The sequence below is a fragment of the Enhydra lutris genome, unplaced genomic scaffold (assembly GCF_002288905.1).
Source record: "Enhydra lutris kenyoni isolate GAN:26980312 unplaced genomic scaffold, ASM228890v2 scaffoldscaffold65, whole genome shotgun sequence".
Taxonomy (NCBI): domain Eukaryota; kingdom Metazoa; phylum Chordata; class Mammalia; order Carnivora; family Mustelidae; genus Enhydra; species Enhydra lutris.
Window position 1 is genome coordinate 2,494,128 of NW_019154149.1, and position 18,206 is coordinate 2,512,333.

General features: G+C 39.8%; 1 pseudogene; it reads right to left on the bottom strand.

Annotated features, from left to right (window-relative positions):
- Positions 1–288: 288 nt before the first annotated feature.
- On the bottom strand, positions 289–11,152 carry LOC111158955 (annotated as a pseudogene).
- Between the last annotated feature and the right edge of the window lie 7,054 nt (positions 11,153–18,206).

Here is an 18,206-nt window from a genome sequence, read left to right on the forward strand (position 1 = left end):
TAAAAGGAAGTAAAATGTAAATAAAGAAAAATAAAAATAACATAAAATTAAAATAAACATAAATCAATAAACAAAATCAAATAAATAAATAAAAAATAAAATAAAATAAACAAAAATATCATAAATGAAAACTAAAATCAAAAGGAACATAAAAGGGAAGAAAATTTTAAATGGTACTACTGTTTCAACAAAGTGGTTTTATCCCTTTAGAATCCTAGAGCAAGCAATTCAGAATTTTAAATAAATAAGATTATATGTATTTATTCTGATCCTAGCTCTGTTCCATTGCTATGATTTTACATGCTGCTGGTCATAATCATTTATTAATCTTTTAATGTGAGCCAGCTTGTTATAAAGATACTGGCATCTATGTTTTTCTGCATAATAATTGGGATTAATCTGCTTCATCTTCTGATATTCTAGAGAGATTTTCTTATTAATATCTTGATATTCTTTTGAGTCTGGAGAAAGGTGCTTCCTCTTTGAATCTAGGTTAATAAATACTCTAGATAAAGTCAGCATCTTGGCATACAAGCCCTGATATTCATCATATTCTACTCTAAACTCCTGCTCATACTGCTGACGCTGCTCAGAGGAAACTATTGGGACGTAGTTAGCCAGAGAACCTGGGAGCCCGGATGCTGCACTAGTCTTCCCGGGAGCAGTGCACACCTCTTTAACTTCTTGTTTGGAGTCTGGCTTTGCACCTTCACCTTGTCTTTCCCAATCTGTCTCCTGTCTCCCCATCATGTCAATGTCGTACTCTTGGTCCTTTGCTTCACGTTCAGTAAATGTATATTCAGACTTCTTATCAGACATCAAGGGTTCTGTCTCCATAGGCTCTGGGTATGTCATTTGAATTGAGACAGAGGGTACTATTTTCAAGGGAGGATGTTTAGCCCCCGGGTTCCCTGAGATGTTTGTATTTTCACTAAAGCTGGCAACACGGGGACCTAGAGTCTCGGGTCTCTCTGCGTTGCCCCAGGAATTGCTGCCGGAACGTGCAGGCTGAGGGGGCTGTGAAGAGGGAGGGTGGGTTGTGGGCAGCGGAGGATGGATGGAAGAGGCAGTCGCCTCAGAACGTCCCGAGAGCCCTAAAGCAGATTTTGCACTGGTGTTCATCACACAGCCATTCGGTGTTGACTGTATTCCGGTTGTGAGGCGAGATATTCTAACTTTTCTCCTCGACAAATTAATAGCTGCATTAGAAAGTTGTTCCCAAGATGTTCCATCTCTACCACAACCTACAGAAGATTCTGTGGAATTGGTACCCGTTGCATTCTGTAATGCATCTACTTTTCTGGAAAGCACCAACTCCAGTGACTGCCTCTCTACTTCGTTATACCCTGGCCAATCTTTCTGGAGCTCCTTAAAGACGTAATCCTTTAAGGTATATGAGAAATTCTGAGTATTTAGATTGGCTACTTGGTGCAGAATTTCCCCAAGGGAGTCCTTGTCATTTTTGGTAATGCCGTCTTTCTGCAGTCGAGTGAGTAGTTCGGGTTTCTTATAGTCCTTCAGCGCCAGCAAGTGAATCACCCTGTCCCTGTACGGCCTCAGGTGGACACTGCTAGCAATTCTTGACTTTCGAATTGTGTATGCAGGGTTAATAGGAGCTGTTCTTTTTCTCTCGGGCACTGGATCTGGGTTGACTTGAGGTGCTCTCCGAACTGGCATTCTTTTCTCTAAAGATGGTTTTCGGATAGTTTTCCATTTGTTGCTCCTTCCTTCCTCTGCCTGGATCCTTCCTACTTGTGTTGTCTGGTAGGAGTCGGTTGCTTTACACATCATATTATCCTGCATCAAGCTCAGGCAATCAAACTGTGAGGGGCTGTAGCTTGAGACAGTTTTTTGGGTATCGTCTTCATGGTTGTCTTTATTCACATCTGACAACAAAAAGTTAAAGTCGTATATATCAGTGGGTGAATCGTCTGGGGGGGTTTTGATAAGATCTTGGAATTCTTGGAAATGAAGAGAAGCTTGAGGGCACCCTGTGTTCTCACAGTTGTTGTAAGAGTCAGTTGCCCAAATGGACGGTCCAGGAAGCTGCATAGGCAGCACAGTGACGTTGTCCTGCCTGGGCTGTAAGCCATCTGCCTCCTTTACTGCCACCTCTCCTTCATCGTTTAACAGTTGCTCCAGTGCTCTAATGCCTTCAAAGTCTTCCATATAGTCATATCTGTGAAGATCAAGTTCAAACGGTAAAATACTTTAGAAAACGATAACTCTCCTTGGCAATAAAAATAAATGTCACTGCTATCATTTCTAAAACTGTAATTCTAAAAGATTTTTCCCAACAGAACAAAGGCAAGAAGTGCTTGGTTGAGATAGAACCTGGAGAGCTAAAGCTGGTTATAAAGATCTTATCACTTTCCAATGTTCTCCCATTCACATCTTAGTCCGTCTTTAGGAGGAAGTCTTACCTTACTAGAAAGTAATTAGTCTCTGAGCTCAGTGCATAAAAGTCATCTCCTCCCAGTAAACCCAACATCAGGGGCGCCTGGGTGGCTCAGTGGGTTAAGCCTCTGCCTTCGGCTCGGGTCATGATCTCAGGGTCCTGGGATCGAGCCCCGCATGGGGCTCTCTGCTCAGCAGGGAGCCTGCTTCCCCCCTTTCTCTCTGTCTGCCTCTCTGACTACTTGTGATCTCTCTCTCTCTGTCAAATAAATAAATAAAATATAAAAAAAATTAAAAAAAAAAAAACAACATCAAGCCGAGGTACTTGGTGAGGGGACTAATGAGGCGGTAGAAGCTTATGGAAACTAGAAGAGAAGGCTTCCACACAGCATGATTAGAAGTAAGGCCTCCTTGCATTTACTCTCACAAGCAAGCGGGGTGTTGAGTCCTTTCTGGGACTGGAGTTTGACCCATCAACCACAACTCTCATTTTGTATTTTGTATTCATTTTGTATTGGTAGTGTGTAAAAGCCAGATGCTCTCATAAAGCCTACATTCTTGCCATGTTTTTCTGCACATCTCACATCCACCCACTCTTCTCTCATACTACAGCCACTGCCTTAATTTAGGCCAAGAAAATCTTAGCCAATATTACGTACTCTTCTTAACTTGATTTATTGCCTCCAACCTTTTCTTGTTCTAGACCATATTCCAAATCATCAAAAATGATTCCAATCAACTGTGCTTTAAAACAATTGATGGTTACCACTACTTAAAGAATAAAGTTAATGAAAAGGTACTCAACATCACTAATTGTCAGGAAATGCAAATCAAAACCACAATAACCTAGAATGTTAGAAGGGCTATGATCAAAAATAGAAGAAATAAGAAGTGTCAGTAAGGGAAAGGGAATGCTTGTATACTGTTTATGAGAATGTAAGTTGGTGCAGCCACTGTGGAAAACAGTATGGAGATTCCTCAATCAGTTAAAAATAGAATACCATTTCATCCAACAATCCCACTTTGGAGTATGTACAAAAGAAAGAGGGGGGGAAGGAAGGAAGGAAGGAAGGAAGGAAGGAAGGAAGGAAGGAAGGAAGGAAGGAAGGGAAAGAAAATGAGATCTCAAAGAGTTATCTCTACTCCCATGTTCATTGCAGCACTATTTACAATAGTCAAGACATGGAAAAAAAGTGCCCACCAATGGATGAATGGATAAAGAAGACGTGATATGCTTATATTCTACCATGAAAAAGAAGGACATTCTACAGTTTGTGACAAGGATGGACCTAGAGGGCATTATGCTAAGTGAAATAAGTCAGAGAAAGAAAAATACCATAACCATATGATATCACCTATATGTTGAACTTGAAACAGCAAAACTCACAGAAACAGACTAGAATGGTAGCTACCAATGGCTGAGGAGGAAAAAGGGAGGTATTAGTCAAAGATATAAACTTCCAGTTATAAGATGAATAAGTTCTCGGGATCCAATGTAAAGCACAATGGTTATAGTCATAGTACTGTATTTTATAGCTGAAAATTGCTAAGTGAATAGATCTTATATGTTGTCACCACCAAAAAGAAATGGTAATTTGATGATATGATGCAGGTATTAGCTAATGCTATGGCAGTAATTATTTTGCAATATATAAATGTATCAGATCAATATGCTGCATACCTTAAACTTACACAATATTATACATCAATTCTATTTCAATAAAGCCAGAAAAGGGAATAAAATTTTAAAACACTTTGGTGTGACATATAAGACCCTTCTTATTCTGGCCCCAACCTACCCTAAACTTTGTGCCATGTATCTAAATGCTACATTGATCTACTAGTCTCTGAATATGACCCCAAACTTTCCCTATGGCAGCCTTTCACTTGATAGTCTTTCTACTCAATAATGTTTCTCCCCAGATCTTTGCTTGCACTGTTCCTTCATTCAGAGTCCTTGCACAACCATTCTAGAATAGTAATACATGCACCTACCCACTCCAGTGCTCTCTTTCTATGTTATCACCGGAAATTATGTTACATAGATCTGTTTACTTAATGTAAGTCACCCTTGCCAGAATATGATCTTAATGCAGGCTTGGATTTTATCTGTCATTTGCACTGCCATATCTCCAGTGCCTAGAACAGTGCCTGGCACTCAAACTAAGTACTCAGTACATATTATTTGAGCAAATGAATACATCAGTGTATTGATGTTTGTGGAAGAAGGAATAAGAGTACCTTTGCATTTCTCCCAGCAAAGCTATATTACTGTCACATCAAGAAGTTATATTAAATCTGTTAATATCCAAGAAATGTTCTGTTCTTTAAGATGTTTTTCATGATTCTATTAACTTTACAGTATATTTGTATTTTAAATCACTGCTGCAGAGAGAATGCAAAATACTTCTGCAGAAAACCAATGACCTGCTGAAGTACATTCAGCAACGTAGTGTTCTAATGTATGCACAAATGCTTGGTTTTATTCTTCCTGGAGACCTTGAGTAGACACAGGAAGAAATCATATATCTTTCAGTATGTTTAAGTCTGCAACCTCCGGGAGAATAAAATATTTCTAGGGTAGTCCTGTGCCCAGTGGAAATAACAGCAACAAAATATTCATTAACACAAGACTGGGAAGTGGGACACATTATGACAACAAGTACAAAATGGTATTGATAGACATGAAAGAAGACTTGAGAACATGAAGAATTCACGATTTCTGAAAAGAAAACTCCATACTGTAAGAATGCCAAGCGTTTTTTCAATTACCAAATGCATTTAGTACAATTACAATAACAACTTGAGCAGAATTTTTTTTTCTTTAAATCTGTTAAAACTGGGGCGCCTGGGTGGCTCAGTGGGTTAAAGCCTCTGCCTTCAGCTCAGGTCATGATCCCAGCGTCCTGGGATCGAGCCCCGCATCGGGCTCTCTGCTCTGCGGAGAGCCTGCTTCCTTCTCTCTCTGCCTGCCTCCCTGCCTGCTTGTGATCTCTGTCTGTCAAATAAATAAATAAAATCTTTAAAAAAAAATCTGTTAAAACTATTCTAAAATTCAACTGCAAGAAGGAGACCAAGAACAGAGGGTTAACCCTACCTGATATTATCACATAAAGATAGAATAAAGGGAGTCAGGAACTAGCATAAGAAGAGATTGAAAGTCAATGAAAATGAAAAGATATCAGAGACACAGAGCCCAGGAATTAAACAGATGATTTTTTAAAGATTTTATTTATTTGAAAGAGAAAGAGATAGTGACAGAGAATAGGAGCGAGTGGGGAGGAGAGGAGTGTTGAGCAGGGAGCCTGGACACAGAGCTTTCAAGGACCATGGGATCATGATATACCATATTATAGAATGAATTTCAAGTACATGGAAGAATTAAAATATGAAGCCATAAGACAACAAAAGGCTTGAAACTTGAGAGTAATGAATGGCAACATCACATAGAAAAATATAAGCATAATGTATTGCACACAAAATAATTATCATATAAAGAACACTCAAATTTTATCTCATCAAACCCCCAAATTGGTATCAAAATAAGCAAGGCTTGAAGAATAACACTTGATTTCTCTGTCTCGGGGCACACAGGATAATATCACAATCATGACCTAATGAGCACTGCTGCAAAGATATTTGTTTGCATGGGCTTTAAGAAAAAGTTATTTCATCAAACTATTGAACCCTATCCTAACTTTCTGATTAATACAGTGTTAATATCATGATAATAATAATAATATAATAAATTATATTCCAACAAAATTGAATATCTCTTCTAAATTGTCTAGCTTGCCATGTCGTACCATGAATAGGTGTTTATTTCAAAGGCACTATGTGACTAGATGGAAATAACAAATAAAATGACTACACAACTCATATATTTTGAAAGGTCATTGGACAATTGCTGTCCCATTTTGGCAAGCCACTCATAAATCTACCTGGCTCTCTAGCAAATGCTGATGCACTTACAATGACAAAACATGATTCAAAGTAATATACAGTTGACCCTTGAACACAGGGGTTAGGGCTGCCAACCCCCTACACAGTGAAAAATCCACATATAACTTCTGACTTCCTGAAAACTTAACTATGAAGAGCCTACAGTTGACCAGAAGTCTTACCAATAACATACCAGTTGATGCACATATTTGTATATGTATTATATACTGTATTCTTACAGTAAAGTAAGCTATCAAAAAGAACACTTATTAAGCAAATCAAAAGGAAGAAAAGGTATATTTACAGTCCTACACTGTATTGATCAAAACCAAATCCAAGTATAAGTGGATCCACACAGTTCAAAGCTGTGTTAAGGGTCAACTGTACTTACTTCTTATTACACATTAGTAAGACTTCAAAACCTGCCTTTGACCACTGAGGTCACTCCACTCAAACTAATGAGCCCATCAACCCACACACTCTGGGCTACCCTGTACGAGAGAGCAGGAGGCACAGGGAACCACTAGGCCTGTATCTTGCTGAGACCCACTCTCTAGCCTGCTTGCCGGCTTTGTTGTAAAACATAGTAACCGGTTAAATCCAATTTGAGTCACTCTTGCCAGTTATCAAACCTCTTGAGATCTGGCCTAATTTAGAACTGATTCTACCACTTCTCACCTATCCATTGTTTTGGGTCATCATCCAAACCACAAGCTCCAAGGGAGCTCTACTCTCTTCTCTGTGTGCCCGCACACTGCTCAGAATTTCCTTTGCTCCGCCACATCCCTACCTACTAGAACTCTGACATCACAGTTAGCAGTGTTCTTGAACATTCTCCATCTCTAAATTTAAAGCGAAATTCAACTTTCCCCAAGGAAGCTACTTTATCTAGAGCTCTCTCAAAGGAAACCCACTTGTTTTCTCTGACTCTATACACCTCAGGGTTGATACATACATATATGCCAGGTGCACATATTTTCACATGTGTGCTAACGTTAATGGCTTTGACAGGTAACATTCCCCCTAAAACTTGAAAGCACAGACTTGATGTATTATGTTCATGGTTTTGGTCCATGCTTCAGTGTATCTATATGCTCTGATTAGAGATGAATCTTATTCTTCAGGTGACTATAATGCTTCTTGATTTTTTGATTCAGTATTTTATAGACTTATGGAATCATCTCTTCCATATTCTCAAATTTCTCCTCTCAGAATTGTCACAGTAATCTGTGATATGTTTTCTGAGGCTATAACAAAACAGAATATAAGTCCACAAAGACAATTGGAAATGCTCCCATTAAACCAGCATGTAGACTATGATTAATTTAACACTTCCCTTGTGTAGAGACCTTTTTAAGGGAACATTCTGTTCCTACATTCCTAACTCCCTGAAATCCCCTTGTACATAATGCTAAGGTCCTTGTTTCTACTAAAGTCATGTTGATTTTTTTTTTCCTGTCTGGCTTAGTAGAGAGTGAGAAAAGCCCAATATCAAGATCCCCCTTGGGGCCCCTGGGTGACTCAGTCAGTTAAGTGTTTGCCTTCAGCTCAGGTCATGATCCCAGGGCCCTGGAATAGAGCCCCAAGTCAGGCTCAGCAGGGAGCCTGCTTCTCCCTCCCCCTTGTGCTCTCTCTCACTCTCTCTCAAATAAATAAATAGATAAAATCTTAAAAAAAGATCCCCCTGGAACCTGAGATTGTAGCCACTCTCTTATATTTTGATTGATCTCCTCAACAATGGTAGTCATTTAACTTTTGATTTCCTTCCAAGTAGTTTTTTTTCTTTCCATTCAGAACAGAATATTATAAATACACATTTTTCAAATATTATAAATAGACTTTTTTCAAAGAACTGATAATAGTTCTAAAAAATCCTTGCTAAGTGAAATGCCATTAGGATTGAGCTTTTCACAGTCACATAATAATCCTAGTGAGGCCTGCCTAGCCCATTTTCAAATGGAATTTTGAGCAACTATAGGCACCCACTGTGTGCCAGTAAAGCCCAGCATGCATAGGGCCCATTGGGTACTTGCTGGATCAATGTAGTAACTCTGTGTTCTATCTTTTTTTTCCAAGATTTTATTTAAATTCCAGTTAGTTAACATAGAGCTTAATATTAGTTTCAAGTATAGAATTTAGTGATTCATCACTCACATACAACACCCATCACTCATCACAAGTCCTCTCCCAACATCCATCACCCATTTAACCCATCCCCATACCGACCTCTCCTCCAGTAACCCTCAGTTTGTTCTCTATAATTAAGAGTCTGTTTTAGGGTTTGCACCTCATTTTCTTTTATCCCCTACATTCATCTGTTTTGTTTCTTAAACTCCGCATATGATGGAATCAGATGGTATTTGTTTTTCCCTGACTGATTTATTTCACTTAACATAATACTCTCTAGCTTTATCCATGTCATTGTAAAATGGCAAGATTTCGTTCCTTTTTATGGCTGAGTCATATTCCATTGTATTTCTATACCACTTCCTGTTTATCCACTCACCAGTCAACGGACATTTGGGCTCTTTCCATTATTTGGCTATTGTTGACAATGTTGCTACAAACATCAGGGTGCACGGATCATTTCAAATCACTACTTTTGTATCATTTGGGTACAAAATACCTAGTAGCAATGGCTAGATCATAGGTAGTTCTATTTTTAACTTTTTGAGGAACTTCCAAACTATTTTCCAAAGTGCCTGCAAGAGCTTGCATTCCCACCAACAGAGCAAGAGAGTTCTCTCTTCTTTGTATCCTTGCCAACACCTGTTGTTTATTGTGTTGTTAATTTTAGCCATTCCGACAGGTGTGAGGTGGTCTCTCATCATGGTTTCGATTTGTATTTCCCTGATGATGAGTGATGTTGAGCATCTTTTCATGGGTCTGTAGGCCATCTGAATGTTTTCTTTAGAGGAAAAAAATGTCTATTCATGTCTTCTACCCATTTCTTACCTGGATTATTTGTTTTTTGGGTATTGAGTTTGATAGTTCTTTATAGATTTTGGATACTAACCCTTTATCACGTATATCTTTACAAATATCTTCTTCCATTCCATAGGTTGTCTTTCAGTTTTCGTTGATTGTTTCCTTCCCTGCGCAAAAGCTTTTTATCTTGATCAAGTCCCAACAGTCCGTTTTTGCTTCTGTTTCCCTTGTCTCTGGCCGATGTGTCTAGCAAAAAGTTGCCACGGCTGAGGTCTCAGAGGTTGCTGCCTGTGTTCTCCTCTAGGATTTTGATGGTTTCCTCTCCCACATTTACATCTTTCATCCATTTTGAATTTTTTTGTGTGTGTATGGTGTAAGAAAGTGGCCCACTTTCATTCTTTGGCATGCTGCTGTCCAGTTTTCCCAACACCATTTGTTGAAGAGACGGTCTTGTTTCCATTGGACAATTCTTTGCTGCTTTGTCCAGGATTAGTCGACCAGAGAGTTGAGAGTCCATTTCTGGGTTTTCGATGCTGTTCTGTTGATTTATGTGCCTGCTTTTGTGCCAGTACCACACTGTCTTGATGATGACAGCTTTGTGATAGAGCTTGAGGTCCAGAATTGGGATGCCTCCAGCTTTGCTTTTCTTTTTCAAGATTGCTTTGGCTATTCGAGGTCTTCTGTGGTTCCATACAAGTTTTAGGATTGTTTGTTCTAGCTCTCTGAAAACACGGGTGGGATGTTGACAGGGATTGCATTAAATGTGTAGATTGGTTTTGGGTGGTATAGACATTTTAACAACATTTGTTCTTCTAATCCAGGAGCATGGAATAGCTTTCCATTCCTCTGTGTCATCTTCGATTTCTTTGACACGTGTTTTTCAGAGTAGAGATCTTTTACCTCTTTGGTTAGGTTCATTATTCCTAGGTATGTTACGGTTTGGGGTGCAATTGTAAATGAGCTTGATTCCTTGATTTCTCTTTCTGCTGCTTCATTACTGGTGTATAGAAATGCAACAGATTCCTGTACGTTGATTTTGTATCCTGTGACTTTACTGAATTCATGTATCAGTTCTAGCAAATGATTTTGGTGGAGTCTTTTGGGTTTTCTATATAGTGTCATGTCACCTGCAAATAGTGAAAGTTTGACTTTTTCCTTGTCGATTTGGATGCCTTTTGTTTTTATTGTCTGATTGCTGAGGCTAGGACTTCCAGTACCATGTTGAAAAACATTGCTCATCCCTGTCTTGAATGTCATTATGAAGAGAGATCATATAATGTCCAGTGCTTGGTGCTTCAGTGTGTCTGGTGTGTTCTGTGTGAGCTCTGCTGCTGTGTTTTGGCTGTTCTGTCCCTCAGGTCAGTCTTCGCAGAGTCTCTCCTTGCCTGCAGTGGGGAGTATTTGGACCTTGGCCAGAGCGTGGTGAGTTTTAAGTAGGTGTGCTCTGGTGTTGCTAAAAGACCTCATGTTACTTCCACTAAAGGTGAAATTTGCAGAACACTGAGGTCCACAGACATGGTGCTCGTGGGTGTTTGTGCTGGTCTTCTGGGGAAGGGGCCCAGTGTGCTGCTCTTTAGGTACACTTGCTGAGAAAAATAGTCCCAGCAGAGTATAGAGGGCAGGACTTGGAGTAAGCAGGCTAGGCAGCCAGTGTTGTCGCCATGCTTTTTATAGAAGTTGGTTCATGCTGAAGGGAGGGAAAGGGAAATGACACCAGCCCACCACATTATCCCTGGAGGGGGGGTAGTCTGTGATGACTGCTCTCAGGGAAGCACTTTCAGAGGAGCGAATAATTTTCCCTCGTGCATCACAGGCATTTTTCAGATCCCTGATTTCACACTGTCTGTCTCTGGGTCACTTACCTGCCTGGAGCAGCGTAGCACATTGTGGGCTCTACCCTAGCCAGGCCCACTGACTCTGAGCATTCCAACCTCCAGAAACCGGGTATGGCAGGGACCTATGCTGGTCCTCTGGGAAAGGGTCTCACTGTGCTGGGACTGAGGCTGGTTTGACCCGGAAGGGCAGTCGCATCAGAGCACAGGGGCATGGGATCTGGAGTGAGCCAGCTAAATAGCCAGCGTCCCAGTTAGCTGCACTCAGAAAGTGTCTCTGCATCTGTGCTGAGGGGCAGGTGAGGGAAATGGCACCTGTTGGCTCTTTTGTCCCCTGAGAGGCAATGCCATCTCTCACAGATGTGCTCTAAAAAGTACAAACAGGGGTGCCTGGGTGGCTCAGTTGGTTAAGCGACTGCCTTCAGCTCAGGTCATGATCCTGGAGTCCCGGGATCGAGTCCCACATCAGGCTCCCAGCTCCACGGGGAGTCTGCTTCTCCCTCTGACCTTCTCCTCGCTCATGCTCTCTCTCACTGTCTCTCTCTCTCTCTCTCTCAAATAAATAAATAAAATGTTTAAAAAAAAAAAAAGTACAAACAGTCTCTCCCTTTGCCCCTTAGGTGACCTTCACATGGTACCATCTGCCCCTGGATTGTTTCCATATCTCATCTCCAGAACAGAGTTGTGTCCTCCAGTCTCTATCACAGAGAAGCCTCGGGACCTCTAGAACTCCAGTCTTGGAGCCCCACTGGTTGGAAAAACTCACAAAATTCAGCCCCTCTTGTTCTTACAGCCAATGGCTTTGGGGACGTGTTCTCCTTGTGTGGACCCCTGTGTGCTCCACTCTCTCTCCCACCTTTCTCTGCAGCCAGGGTTTGCTCCCCTCAGCAGCAACTGCAATCTGTTTCTCCCCCAAAACATGCCTCCTACCTTCCTTGAAGTGGCTTCTTCTCTCCCTCTGGTCGTGCAGTTTTTTCTATCAGTATCAGTCCCCAGGTCAATTTCTTGAGTATTCAGAATGTTATGATAGTTATCTAGCTGTGTTAGAGGGATGAGGCAAGCAAAGGGTCCTCCTACTACACCAACACCTTAGCTCTGCCACTCCTGTGTTCTATCATTTTTAGCAGCCAAAACTGTACATTCAGAAAGAACAATATTCTAAACTGTGAGTCAGATTGGTTAGCATAACCTTTGACACAGTTTAATCTGTTTTGGACTTCTGGCTCACAATCACTTTAATATATTCTCTTAAAGTCCATCTTATGAGCTTTTGTGAATTAAAAAAAAAAACTTTAGATAAATATTTTGATGTTCTCTTTTATTATTGATGCTTTCAATTTGAGGTTACATCTTTATCTATTAAAAAGAAACAAATCCATTTGGATAATTCTAGGGTGTTACCATATTTTTTTTAAGATTTATTTATTTATTTATTTATTTGAGAGAGAGAGATTGAAAGAGAGAGAGAGAGAGCGCATGAGAAGGGAGAGGGTCAGAATTAGAAGCAGACTCCCTGCTGATCAGGGAGCCCAATGTGGGACTCGATCCAGGGACTCCAGGATCATGACCTAAGCCGAAGGCAGTTGCTTAACCAACTGAGCCACTCAGGTGCCCCATATTTTTAAATTAACGTTAAACTGATGTTTTTGTCCATTAAAATGAACCCTCATGTTTGTGGTGTTTTAAACACAGTTAGCTGAGCTCAACGTATTATACAGAATGCTGTATGAGCAACTTCAAAGGAAAAGGATGTCTCTGTATAACCTTACCATAAGCTGGACCAATAAACCTGACCAGGATTATCAAAAAAAGAAAGGTTATACAGTATCATTCTTTAGATCCTAATTTTGATTAATTCTGTAGGTGTATATTATTCACACGTTTCCTTCCTCTTGCCTTACAGTCATAGAGACAGAGCTTGAAAGGACTTCAGTTCATTTTACACAACCTTTCTTTTGACAGCAAAAGAAATTGAGGCCCGGAAAGAGAGATACCCTAGATTACAGTATTTGCCAGATCTCAAGTCATTCTACTGTTTGCCCAGTGTTCTTTCGACTATACCAATATCCACATTTAAGGTATGGATGAAATCAGATAACGCCAGTAGGTAAAGAAAAGGGCAGTCATAGAAGTAGGATAAGAAAGTCAAGGTTGTAAATGGTTTAGAGTATTCAGCATGGAAAGAAGTCTATGCAGCTGATCATCCCAACTGCTCACCGTAAACTCACTATGATACAGAGGATGCTGTTTGCGCAGACCTATGAGTAATGAATTGTAGTAGTACTGACTTTGCTATACATGAGGACATCATAAAAAGCATCACAAAACACTGGATCAACCAAACATTTATGTTATATCCAGTTCTGCCAGGATCAGAAGGGCATGACCATCACTGGAGATGAACTGGATTCATGGAAAATGTGACCCCAATATGTTTCTAAACAATGTAAATAAGTTTCTTCAACCTCAGTTCTTAATTTTGATGAAATTCTCTTTTGGGAGATCTCAAACATAATTCCACCACCAGCAATTTCCAGAAACAAATTACACAGAAATTAGTTAGGAAACACTGGGAAGATTAAGGACAGAACAGTGACAAAAATTAATCAATTGTGACTTTGCTAATTTGTGACTGGATAAATCAAATGACAGTTGTTAGAAACCTCAGGTTTCAAATTGAACTACATGTCCTGAGAGAAATTTAAGATGACATCCGTGGAAAAGTTCATTGAGGTTAGCTGAGTTTCATATAAAATAATCAATTCAATATTTTATATATAAAATGGAATAGAAATATATTGATATGTGCATGTAATTATTGACTTCTATTATTATCTCCACTTCATTTCCAGAGTTACTATTTGTATTATGGGATGAAAACACAATATCACAGAATAATCCCAGCTATTTAATTAAGGCAGACTTGGCTTTAAATTTTGACCTCAGTCCATACTAATTAACTTCCCTGAACTAAAAACTCTTCATCTATAAAATAAAGATAGTAACATTACCTCCCAGAAGGCATTTTTACATTGAATTTTTCAACAAATGTAACTGAACCATGATTGCAATCTAGATAACATCATTCTGACATCATCTCAGTCACTAAAATAAAAAAGATATTAGAAAAGTCAGATATATAAAATACAGACTAAATATTTTTAGTACTTTGGCATAAAATCAGTGTTTTATTAGCTTATGAAAATAACCTCTACATTTAAGGTGTCTCTGGACAATGATTTATTCATAGAAATTATTCCCAAAGTGTGGTCTACAGTCTTTTAGGGGTCCCTAAGACCTTTTCAGGGGATCTGCGAGGTGAAAACTATGTTCTGAATAATTATAAGTCATTATTCCCCTTTCACTGTGTGGATATTGGCACTGGTGGTGTGAAGGCAGAGGCGGATCAATACTGGTGCCTGAGTGTGAGTTAAGGCAGTGGTTGCAAAGAAAAGTCAGTTTCAGGTAAGACTATCCTTAAAGAAGCAAGGAAAATTACTAATTTCATTAAATCTTGACCATGAGTTCACAACTTGTTAATACTCCGTGTAACACATGAGGAGTACACATAAAACACTTCTGCATATGAAAGTAGGATGGTTGTCTTAAGGAAAAGCATTTGTGTGATTGTTTTCGTTGCAAGGAGAATTAGCCATTTCTTTTCATGGCATGGCACCCCATTTTAACTTGAATATAACAACTGACAAACTATGCCTTTGTCAGATGCAGGTAGTTAGTGTGAGGGCCTATTTAGCCAGAGGGATTCCATCTTGGGTTAAACAGTGATTTTGTTGTTGATGCAGTAAAACTTAAACTGTCCCTACCCCGCTTCCCGCAGGGGACTTACTTAAAAACAAGTCCCAGAAACCAGTCCCAGGTAACAAAGCCCAAATACAAGGGTGGGTCAGGCCAGGTGGAGACATCCAATCAGTGGGGGGGGGGGGCACATACTGTCTCCCTAGTTACCAAGGAGTATGAGCCCCACCCTTTGGGAGCCTTTTGGGCGCCAATTCTGACCAAGGTGATAGGCTAGTTCAAATATCTCCTAGGGTAAATTGTAATTTAATTGGTCACTTATGTGTGACCTAGCATGACTGTGCAGCTTTCTCTGTGTGTTACAATCTCATTGGCCACCTGTGCGTGGCCAGGCCCAACCACATGGCCTTTGCCCTTAAAAGCTAGTCTGTGAAGCAGAGAGACGTCGTGCTCTCTGTAAAAGGTGTGGCCCTGCCCGGTCGGTTTGATTCTTGATGCTTGGCGCGAAATAAAGCTTTGCTTGACCTTCACTTTCTATTAGTCTGGCTCCTTTAATCACGGACCCATTATTGGGGGACCTTTCAGTTAGCAAACAGTTTCTTAGAAATGAATGAAACAACCCTATCACTTCAAGAAAAACAACTGCCAATGATAAAATTTCAAGGTCCTTAGTGGAAATTAAAATTTGGAAAAACCTGTATCCACCACAGTAAGTATAAAAGCTTCCTAATGCTTAAACTCTCTTTTGATGAGATTGGTGATATTAAGAAATATAATTATGCAGATATAATCCAAGTTTCTGCCCAATGGAAATGAAAACACAGATCCACAGATGTTAATAGGAGCTTTATCCATAATCAACCCAAAGTAAAAACAACTCAAACGCCCATCAACTGGTAAATAAATAAATCATGGTACACCAGTTATCGTGATGAGCACTGAATAACATATAGAATTGTTGAATCACTATATTGTACACCTGAAACTAATAAAACACTGTATTAATTATATTGGAATTTAAAAAACAAATAAACCTTTTAAAAATAAAATAAATCATTGTATATCAATGTATCATATATATGCAATAGCATATTCAGCAATAAAAAGGAACTTGTGATGGGCAGAAAAAATGACCTTTAAAGACGTCCATGTCCTGATCTCTGGAAGCAAAGAATATGTTACCTTACATCATAAAAGGAACTTGTACTTGTGAATAAGGTTAAGAACCTTGAGATAGGGAAATTATCCAAGATTATCCAGGCAGGCCAATCTAATCTCATGGGTCTTTAAAAGCAGAAAACATTTCCTGGTAGTAGTCCGAGAGAACTGTGAAGATATAAGAAGGGTCAGAGAGATAGGATGTTGCTGGCTTTGAAGATGAACAGGGGAAATTCGACCATTCCCTTACATCATACACAAAGATAAACTCAAAATGGATGAAAGACCTCACTGTGAGACAGGAATCCATCAAAATCCTAGAGGAGAATATAGGCAGTTAACCTCTTTGACATCAGCCACAGCGATTTCTTTCAAGAAACATCTCCAAAGGCAAGGGAAACAAAAGCAAAAATGAACTTTTGGGACTTCATCAAGATAAAAAGCTTCTGCATAGCAAAGGAAACAGTCAACAAAACAAAGAGGCAACCCACCAGAATGGGAGAAGCTGTTTGCAAATGCATTACAGACAAAGGGCTGATATCCAAGAGCTATGAAGAACTTCTCAAACTCAACACCCAAGAAACAAATAATCAATTCAAAAAATGGGCAGAAGATATGAACAAACACTTCTCCAAAGAAGATACATGAATAGCTTACAGACACATGAAAAAAATGTTGATCATCATTAGTCATCAGGGAGATTCAAATTAAAACCTCATTGAGATACCACCTTACCCCAGTTAGAATGGCAAAAATTGACAAGGCAAGAAACAACAAGTGTTGGAGAGGATGTGGAGAAAGGGGAACCCTCTTACACTGTTGGTGGGAATGCAAGTTGGTGTAGCCACTTTGGAAAACAGTGTGGAGATTCCTCAAAAAAACTAAAAGTAGAGCTACCCTATGACCCAGCAATTGGACTGCTGGATATTAACCCCAAAGATACAGATGTAGTGAAAAGAAGGGCCATCTGTACCCCAATGTTCATAGCAGCAATATCCACAATCGCCAAACTGTGAAAAGAACAGAGATGCCCTTCAACAGATGAATGGATAAAGAGGGTGTGGTCCATATATACAATGGAATATTATGCCTCCATCAGAAAAGATGAATACCTAACTTTTGTATCAACATGCACAGGACTGGGGCACCTGGGTGGCTCAGTTGTTAAGCAGCTGCCTTCAGCTTATGTCATGATCTCGGGGTCCTGAGATCAAGCTCCGCATCAGGCTCCCTGCTCAGCGGGAAGCCTGCTTCTCCCTCTCCCACTCCCCCTGCTTGTGTTTCCTCTCTCGCTGTCTTTTTCCCTGTGTCAAATAAATAAATAAAATCTTTTTAAAAAATTAAAATTTAGGGACACCTGGGTGGCTCAGTGAGTTGAGCCACTGCCTTTGGCTCGGGTCATGATCCCAGGGTCCTGGGATCGAGTCCCGCATTGGGTTCCTTGCTTGGTGGGGAGCCTGCTTCTCTCTCTGCCTCTGCCTGCCACTCTGCCTGCTTGTGCTCTCTCTCTCTCTCTGACAAATAAATAAATATATTTTTTAATTAAAAATTTAAAAACTTAAAAATTTTAAAAAATGGATGGGACTGGAGGAGATTATGCTAAGTGAAATAAGTCAAGCAGAGAAAATCAATTGCCATATGGTTTCACTTATTTGTGGAACATAAGGAAGAGCATGGAGGACATTAGGGGAAGGAAGGGGAAAATGAAGGGGGAAAATCGGAGTACGAGACAAACCACAAGAGGCTATGGACTCCAGGAAACAAACTGAGGGTTTTAGAAGGAAGGGGTTTGGGAAGGATGGGTTAGCCTGGTGATGGGTATTAAGGAAATCATGTATTGCATGGAGCACTGGGTGTTATACGCAACACTACACCAAAAACTAATGATGTACTGTATGGTGACTAATGTAACATAATTAAAAAAAAAAAAAAAGATTGGAGGAATAGGGCCACTAGTCAAAAAATAGAGATGGTTCTAGACGATAAAAAAGGCATGGAAACAACTTCTCACCTAGAGCATCCAGAAAGGAGAAGAGCCCTGCTGACAGCTTGATTTTAGCTCAGTAAGATCCATAGAACTTTAAGGTAATAAATTTTTGTGTTTTATAACAACACAGATGAATATTAAATGCATTGTACTAAGTGACAGAAAGCCAGATATCATTCCATTTACCTGACATTCTGGAAAACCAA